Source organism: Triticum aestivum, chromosome 3B, assembly GCF_018294505.1.
Source record: "Triticum aestivum cultivar Chinese Spring chromosome 3B, IWGSC CS RefSeq v2.1, whole genome shotgun sequence".
In the NCBI taxonomy this organism is placed as follows: Eukaryota; Viridiplantae; Streptophyta; class Magnoliopsida; order Poales; family Poaceae; genus Triticum; species Triticum aestivum.
Window position 1 is genome coordinate 794,156,471 of NC_057801.1, and position 9,676 is coordinate 794,166,146.

At 42.2% G+C, this 9,676-nt stretch overlaps 1 pseudogene; it reads left to right on the plus strand.

The window, feature by feature from the left end:
* The window catches only part of LOC123067928 (disease resistance protein RGA2-like), a 31,122-nt pseudogene extending 25,531 nt beyond the window's left edge, over positions 1-5,591 (plus strand).
* Positions 5,592-9,676: the final 4,085 nt, after the last annotated feature.

The following is a 9,676-nucleotide window of genomic DNA, read 5'->3' on the forward strand; positions in this document are numbered from 1 at the left end:
AATCCTAGACGGGAGACATCTGGGGAGCTCGATCGGTCCAGTGTGGTTGGCGACAAGATCGAAGAAGACACAAGAGCACTGGTGGCCCAGATCACACGCTTTGGAAATGAGGCCAGCAACAACATTATGGTCGTTGCTATCGTAGGTGTTGGTGGGATTGGCAAGACCACCCTCGCCCAGAAGGTCTTCAATGACGAGGCCGTCCAAGGCGACTTCAGCAAAAAGATATGGTTGAGCGTCAACCAGAACTTTAGTGAGGTTGAGCTGCTGAGAAGAGCCATCATCGAACTCAGAGGAGGCTCTCAGCCAGTTGGAAATGCGAAGGCCACGCTTCAACGAACCCTCAAGGAAGCCTTGATTGGCCACAAGACCTTCTTGATAATGGATGATGTTTGGAACTATAGATCATGGGAGGATGTGCTCAAAACGCCGTTAGTCAATGCTGCTGCTCCAGGCAGCTACGTCCTCATCACCACTAGAGATGAAGGTGTAGCCCGAGGGGTGTCAGCTATATGGCCATACCACCACGTTGACACATTAGCACCTGACGATGCTTGGTTATTGCTCAAGACGCAGGTCTGTATGCAATTAAACATCTATATCTTTATCAAGCCAATAATCTATCTACAGCTACTTATTAATAGTATAAGGTAGTTCTTTTAGAGAAATTAATCAGGTGTGGTTTCAATGGCTTATATGTACTACTACCTTAAGAGGCTATCAATAATTTCACATGGCTGATGTTACTTTGCTAGTGCCAACAAAGCATTGTGCTAGACAAGGAAATATATAACTACACAATTTTGTCACAATGTTTGTTGTAGCACGTACTATGCATTTTAGGTGACGGGAAGATGGATAGCTTCACGTGACTGTAAAATAAGGAAGATAATAAATATTATATGATTTTACTAAATCTGGGTGCAAGTTTCTATCTCAATGACGGGAGTACTCCAAAAATATATTGCTAGCAATACATTCAGTTTTTTGTAAAAAATAGGAAAGGAAGAATTGTTTTCTAGGTATGAAGTAAAGGTTTGAAGCGCTAGGCGTTGAGTATGCGTCTGGCATATATGACCAAAGCACACACTTAAGTGCAATTATGCTATCGCTTAGAGACTGGTGCGCCTTTTTCTAATAATGGTATAAAATATGTATTTTATTTGTCAAATTCATATCGCAAATATTTGTATGTAGGAGCAAGATAGGTAAATGCATTTATGACATTTTTTGACATGTACATTCTGTGATTTGAATATTTACATTGTCAAACCTAGCTTAATAAATGGACAGATAAATCAATTAGTATTCTTGTCTCTCGAAGGTAAATTTGAGTGCCTTAAAGGAGCTTGGTTCATAGTTAATTAACTGTAGCTGTCCCTTTTATTGCAGGTACTCTCAAGTGAGATAAATGAAGACCACATAAATACGCTAAAGCATACTGGGCTCAAAATTATACAAAAATGTGGTTATTTACCACTTGTTGTCAAAATAATGGGAGGACTCTTGCGTGAAAGAGGCAGGCTACGTCGCGACTGGCAGCCTGTTCTGGATGATTCGAAATGGTCAAGAACTAAAATGCCTGATGAGCTTAACTATGCAGTATACTTCAGCTATGAATATATGCCCTCTTACCTCAAGCAGTGCTTTCTGTACTACTCTCTTCTTCCTAAAAGTAGAAAGTTTAGTATGGGTGCAGTTGTTGCAATGTGGATTAGTGAAGGATTTATTCATGGAAATTCAAATGATTTAGAAGGATTGGGAGAAAATTACTACAAGGAGTTGGTATCTAGGAACCTGATAGAGCCAGATAAATTGTATGCTGATCTATGGGTTTGCAGCATGCATGATGTTGTTCGCTCTTTTGCTCAGTATCTCACTAAGGATGAAGCACTCGTAGCTCAAGACGGGGATGATGATATTCTTGCTAAACTTGGTTCACAAAAGTTTCTTCGATTGTCCATAGAAATTAACCGATCACAATCAGGTGAACTTGATTGGAAATCTCTACAGGCGCAGCAATTAGTGAGAACATTGATCTCAATTGTCCAGATTAAGATGAAGCCTGGTGATTCATTGGTTTCCTTTTCTAGTTTGCGGACTTTGCATATAGAATCTGCAGATATGACTGTATTGCTTGAATCGTCGCATCAACTCAAGCACCTGAGGTATCTTGCACTAGTAAATGATGATATATCTGTACTTTCGGGCAACATTGGCAAGATGAAATTGTTGCAGTTCCTTGATCTTTTGGGATGTACAGAATTGGTGAATCCTCCTGATAGCATTGTGAAGCTTGGCCAGTTGAGGTTACTTTCATTTCCCAAAGGATGTATGGTACCTAGAGGGTTTAGTGGTCTGACAAACATGAGGAGACTACGTATGTTTCGAGCCCACATGGATGGTGATTGGCGCAGTTTGGATGAGTTGGGGCCTCTTTCCCAACTCAGGTTTCTTGAATTAGTTCAATTGGAGAATGTATCTGCTGCTTCATTTGCAGCTAATGCTAGGCTCGGCGAGAAGACGCATCTTATCACGCTAACCCTGGTCTGCACCAGTAAACTGGGAGATGATGGGTTTGTCAAAGAGAAGGAAGATGTCTCTGAGGAAGAGCAGCAACGAATTGAGAAGGTTCTCGATAAGCTTTGCCCTCCACCTGGTGTAGAATTTCTTCAAATCACGGGATATTTTGGCCGGCAACTCCCGAGCTGGATGATTTCCACATCAATGGTGTCCCTGAACAACTTGAAGACTTTATTGTTTGATGACCTGGCTTGTTGTAGACAACTTCCCAACGGGTTGTGCCAGCCCCCAAATCTGTAGCTCCTACAGGTCTTTCGTGCTCCATGCATCAAACATGTTGGGACTGGATTCGTGCAGTCAACAACAGCTTCATTTCCAAGGTTAAATGTATTGAAGTTGTTCAAGATGCTGGTATGGGAGGAGTGGGAGGAGCAAGTACAAGCCATGCACCGTTTGGAGAACCTTACACCCTGTGATTGCAAACTGAGGCATTTTCCTCTAGGCCTTGCCTCCAATGCAAGCTCTTTGAAAATATTAGGTCTACAACATGTCAAGCAGCTCAGCTACATTGAGAATTTTCCTTATGTGTTGAGCTTTTACTGAATGGATGCCCCGATCTGGAGAGGATCACAAATCTCCCCAATCTGCAGAAGCTTGCCATCGCCAAGTGCCCAAAGTTGAAGGTGTTGGAGCGTATCGCTTCTCTCTCGAGTCTGGGCTTGGAGGATTACACCATGGAAGAACGCCCAGAATATATGCGAAACATAAAGCTACGAAATTTGCAGTTATTCTACGGGCTATAGTTGCTCTCTACGGTAGCCGCGGGACAATCTGGCACTGAGTGGGACAAGTTTAGCCATGTGGAGCATGTCCAGGCATATGCGCCTGATGGAGACAACGAAAGGAAATGGTATGTTTTGTACACGAGAGGAGACAACTGCAAGTTGGATTCAAATTTTAGCAGCTCTACTGTATTTGAAGGTAAAATTATACGTACGAACTTTGCCTTAATTTGTTTGGGCACTTTGACTCTGCTGGTTAATAAGTTTGTTTCATTTTATCCCCCGCCTTTCAACCGTATATATGTGCTGCATGATGACTGAATATTTTGTACGGGACATGCAACTAATTAAGTTTTAGCCACACAGATGTACATATGCAACTTATGGCTACCATTTTCGGATTTGGTTGCCTTGAGTTTAACATATTGGATATCAAAATTGCAGCCTTGGGCAGCCTGGGCCTACCTAGTATGCAAGCACCCCATTTTATCCCTCACCAATAATTTGTAGGTGGCTAATAGGAGCACCCCATTTGACAGCCACTAGTATGCAAGCACATCAGTTTGCAAGTTTACATCCGCATAGCTGCACTGTGCCTATTCGTTGTCTCGGGATACTAGCACAGCTTGATGCTCTATTGCTCTGTTCGTGCTGTGTCGTCGCCCACCCTCTGAGTTCCATCGCCATCACAGCAGAGACACGTATCCACTACGCTAGGGCGCCTCCGCTCTGACGTGCACTGGCAAGGAGGACGCTTAACTCGCCGGTTTCTTGCCACTTGCTAGGTCCTAGACTCCTAGGCACATACCAGTTCTTCTCTCATTCTCAAAGCCTCAGGCGTCAGTCTAATTGATTCCTATCTTTAGACAATTTTTTTTATCAACCGCTGAAATTATGGATATAATTCGTCGTAGGTTTTTTGTTACTACGGTTCAGCCCTGGTCACGCCCAAATCCTGGGTCCGCCAGTGACAGTGATATATGTTTGCTGTTGCCTTGCTAATTAGAGATTAGGTAAACCGGTTTTGTGTTTTTATTTCCATGCAGAAACCTTATCATCTTCTATGGTGGATGCACAAGGGTTTGAGTCTATGTACAAAATGAGAAGAAGCACCTTCAGTTATGTTTGCAGCTTGGTGAGGATCCCATTTTTTGAAGATATGATGGCAAGGGATCACACCTTTGTTGATGGGAGATTGCTGTCTTTGCAAGACAGAGTAGCTGTCGCTCTAAGGGTACTGAACTCTGGCGACTCCGGTTACTGTAGGATCCTCTCTTGGTGTGAACGAGTCAACTGTATCACTGTTAACTCACGTGTTTGTTGAGGCCATGTGGGACCGAGCAATGCACCACTGCAGCTGGCCTCGCTCCACTAAGATGGAGAAGATCAAGCACAAGTTTGACAAGATGCACGGCCTGCCAAACTGTTGTGGTGTTGTACATACAGCTCACATCACGTTTGGATCACAAAACCCTGACCATGAGGAGAATGACGTTGTTCTAGTGCAAGTCGTTATTGATCTAGATATGAGGATGACAGAGTTTTGGTTGGATGGTGATCTCTTGGAGTGCATTGAGAAATATGCTTGGCTGAATGGCGGTAAGGTGAAGTTATCAGATGGCCCGGAGGTTGGGGAATACATCATTGGTGATGCAGGATACCCTCTTCGTCCATGGCTCCTCACACCTTACAAGTTAGAAAATGGTCTCCCACTCTCAGAGTCCAAAGTCGAGTTTAACATGAGACACTCTGCAGCTACAGCCGTCGCGGCGAGGGTGTTGACAAGGTTGAAAGACACATGAAAGTGGCTGCAGGGAGAAGGGTGGCATCCAAATAACAGACGTGTGATGAATCAGACAATCGGTGTGTGCTGCATGTTGCATAACATAGTGATAGACTTGGAGGAGGACGAGGGTGCAAGCATGCCGAGTGGTCAGGAGGACATTTATGTCGGGAAAGCATGGAAGTTAGCAGATGAGGATGCTGTCACGGTGAGGAATGCACTGTCCCAGCACTTGATCGGATCTGGAGGTAAAATAACATTACTCTTAGTGTGTTAAATCAACACAACTCTTAGTGTGCTATTTATATTTGGTTTATTTGTTTCCTCCTATTGATTCCATGTTAATTTCATCTGTTTGGACTTCAGTTCACACAATGGCTGAAGAGGAGGAACAAGCAGAAGTAGCAGCAGTTGCATCTGGTTCTGGAGATGGAAACAAGGAAGAAGAAGCACGCCAACGACAAATGGCAGATCGAGGAAAGGAGAAAGTGCATGATGGCTAGCTAGAAAGGTGAGACCATATCAGATCGCCCTCTCCACTGAATCAGTTTGGTACCGTTCTTTATTTCTCGACGCGAGGGCGGGGAGACAAGTCGCAGTTCTCTTCTTAGTTCCTACTCTGCATGTACTGCATTGGCTAAATATTGCTTCGACTACGCATTCAATTGATAGCATGATCTGGGCAGTTAATTAGCATCTATACGCCACTAGTAGTATGCCTGTACTAAATGACAATTGGAAACCAAGATACAAGGCTTAAAGGAAGGGAGACTGGCCGGCCCTGGTTACATCGTCCTGCTCCTCAGCTTGGTTACATCGTCAGACTGCTGAAGATCAGGCCCTGGCGATGGAGCCGGAGGCTTGAATTTACGTGTTGGCAGTAGTAAGCTTCTGTGATTCAGAAAACAACTACTCGTAGTAATAATGGAGCTGCATGGGGACTAGAGCCCCCCCCCCCCGCGTTCATAATATGAAATAAAATTCATATTAGTATTTGTTGTTATGAAATTTATGGAAAAGTATTGTCGAAGTACGAAATTTGCTAAAACTCTGGCGCCTGAATATTTCAAGTTTTCGTTCAATTTTTTTGCGAATAGTTTCATTCACTCTATGGTTAGCAGTGTATGCGCTTTGTTTTGGGCAATTGAGCAAAATAAAATCATGATTGTACAAAATAAAAGCACAGTCGTGCAAAAAGGTCAATTACAACTAACACAAAACTAATAATTAACACAAAAGAGAAGTGAAACTTTGATAAGTGATTGCAATTTCAATAATGTTACCACCAGAGTTTCACATAAATGATTAAAATTAACAAAAGGTGATTGACCACTATTAAAAAATTGACTCAATAACTGATTTTTTTTCAAACGCCTTTGCTTTTGCAATTCTACTTTTCAAATCTATGTCTGAGAAGGACAATGATTTTTAAAGTGTTCAATCAAGACCAAAGTTTTTTGAAATTGCTACTTGAAAAAGGAATGTTGGATCGGAAATTGTATGCGGGCCGGGCATAAATGGGTCATACGCAAAGTGTTCAATCACGATGCCAGTACTAGCCAAGGTAGGATTTCACTGGCGTCCTTCGGTTGCATTGGACCAGGATCACTAGGATCCTGAGAATAGCTGGCGGCCGAGAAAAAATGATTATGCTCACTCGAAGGTCGGGATAATGGATTTTTTTTGTAATCTAGCGGATGGGAGCCATTAGGATAACTAAGCATTAAACCAGACTCTATTTCATTATAGCCTGGAGCTTGATCTGACTCACCCTCACCATCGGGCCCTCGTCCCCCTTGCGCCGCCCCCGTGGGCGACCGGGGGGGGGGGGAACCCTAGTCGCACTCCCCCTTGAGCCCTCCCGCCTCCCACCCTCCTCGCTGCTGTCCACAGTGCCACCAAGCAAAGCCTGACCGGCAGGGCGGCGGCGGGACTTCTTCCCCTTCAAGCATCTCCACCGGCGCGGGACGACTAGATTGCGAGGAGCCGCTAGGTTTGCGTGGGGTCCGGAGGCGCGGCGGCTGGGCTACCCTTGTCGACATTGTGCGCGGTGCGGCGGCGGCGACGAGACCAATATTTGGCTTTACATAAATTCTGAAAACTAATAAGCCAAAGCACACTCAATCAAAACGTAAGTCCACTTTGCAGTTTTGGTGAATTGGTCTATGTATAATATCTTCAATGGCATCAATTTGACAGATTTCTATGCAAGCACTTATCTCAATCTCTACTCAAACTAAGGACGATGTTAGAATACCACACCGGCCATTCTTAGATATGTTCTTAGGGCGATAGATAAATATCGGCGATTACCACAAGGTCCATGCAGCCCACCAAAGTATGTATAGCCGAAATAAACAAATGAAATAGCAACAAAATATTTCGGCCCCTTTGTATTAGTAACAATAATGTAACTAACCAAATGTATAGTGATTTGGTAATACCCTGTCATGATATAGAAAATTATGTTGCATCCATGGACCAAAATAAGTCCATGAACGGTAATTGATCATACCTGTGGATGAGTTCCATGGCAAAGGCATCAATGACATTGTTGAAGAAAATGGATGATGTGCTAACCGAAGATTTTGATGTTGTGATGCACACCTTCAGCCTAATTGTTTGTTGCTTCCATTCTTCTCTTTCTTCACTTTTATTGCATTTGTCGCAATAGAAGCATGCACATCATTTTTGTTATGAATGATCCTTTTGGAAACCCATGCCATGTTCTTCTGTCTCAGCTCTTATGCCCTAAGATTTTGTAATTCCTTCTTTTGACAATACGATAAGCCGAGCGGGCTTCTCGGCTATGATTTCGTTTTGACCAATGGCAATTCCTTCTCGGCCTTGTGCACTCTTCACTTCTCTTATTTAGATTTGGCACTTTGATTCTCAATAATTGGTTGCTTCGTCTCATTGCCTTTAGTAGCCAATGTCAACACTTTAATTGGCTCTTCTTCATTTAGACCAAATCTAAAGTTGCACTCTTATGACCATCTCTTTTAACACGTTAAACTTGCCTGGCCACTTCTTTCTTCTTCCTTGAGTTCTGGACCGATTCCTTATGATTGAAACGGTCTTTAACATGTGATTGTTCAAATGTTGATCTTCTCGGAGGTGCATAATATTGGTGAGATGATCTAAAATAAGATGGAGAATGTGCCCTTGTATCATACCTATCCCATGATGGATATGGATCTATATGAGCATAGGGAGGCATCCACGACATTGGCATTGGCGGCCCAAACTAAGGATATGAATAGTGTTGCATTAAAATTCTCACTTTGCCAATGCCGATCCTCATATTTGCGCCTTGGGGGTGATCTTGTTTTCTTTGCATGATTTTCCTAATAAGCATTCTTCTCTTCACTCTTCTTTTGATATTTATCCAATAGTTCAGCGAAGGTGATTTTTGATCTCTTACACTTGCACTTATTTGGGCCTTTGTTTTCTTTTGGTTTACTTCTATCAACCATTGGATTTGCTTGTTGCCCCCCAGTTCTTGGCATCTCCATTGTAGCTTCGATGGAATTCTCGCCCTGAAGATTATGTTCATTATGCTCTTCAACAACTTCTTTACTTGAAAGCTTGATGCCATCACCTGCAGTTTTTACCTTCTCTTTAAATGGATCGGCTTGAAGCAGCGATGCAAAAACTTTTTGCCATCAGGACCAATCGGAATAGACTGGTCATCTCTTGATGTTTCAACAAACTTCAATCGTCCCTTTTCAATCGCCGATTTAACTATTTGACGAAACATGTTGCAATCCTCAAAATTATGCTTGAATGAATCATGCAACTTACAATACATTCGTCCTTGCATTGATGCCTTAACATGGTAATCAAGAATTGTAATGTAATTATTTTTCAGCAAGAAATCAAATATTTGATCACACATGCTTGAATTGAAGGTATACTTCTTTTTTTTTCCAGCTGATCTTGCTGTGTGAACGGCTTTGGAGATAAGCAAATGAATGGTTCAGATTTGAAATATCCCCATTCGGCTATGCATTGTGTTTTTCACTCTATCTCCAATGTCTTTGACTAAGATATTATATTAGCATCTGTTTTCTCAATAGAATTTAACCTTGGCTTTAAATTTCTAAAACGAAGATATTTAGAACATACATGTCCCAATTGAGACCAAGTGCAAGCCAAGTACGAAATAAGCAAAGCTACCCAACTAGATATGAACTTTAGATAAAGCAACGGGGAAAGCTTTGACTGTAACAATAAGTCATTATCGATCTTTATAAATGGCGCAATGGGTTGACCGATATGTTCATAACAATTTTATTGCTAACAAGTAAATTACCTTTCTTCATTGGTCTTTCAAAATTACTTATGAGAATATTTCTTATAGATACATCAATAATGAAGTTGCGACCAAATCTAAAAATAGGTAAATTACTCGCTAAGCATACCACTTCAAATACATTGGGAGAGCATGATGGTGGTGTGACTTGAACAATATCTAGCTTTGTCTTTGGATGACTCTCCAATGCCTTTTCATCATCTTTTTCTTTATTCCGTGCATCATTACCTTGAAGATCCTTATCAGCCGAACTTTGTTCGGCTACTTGCTCTT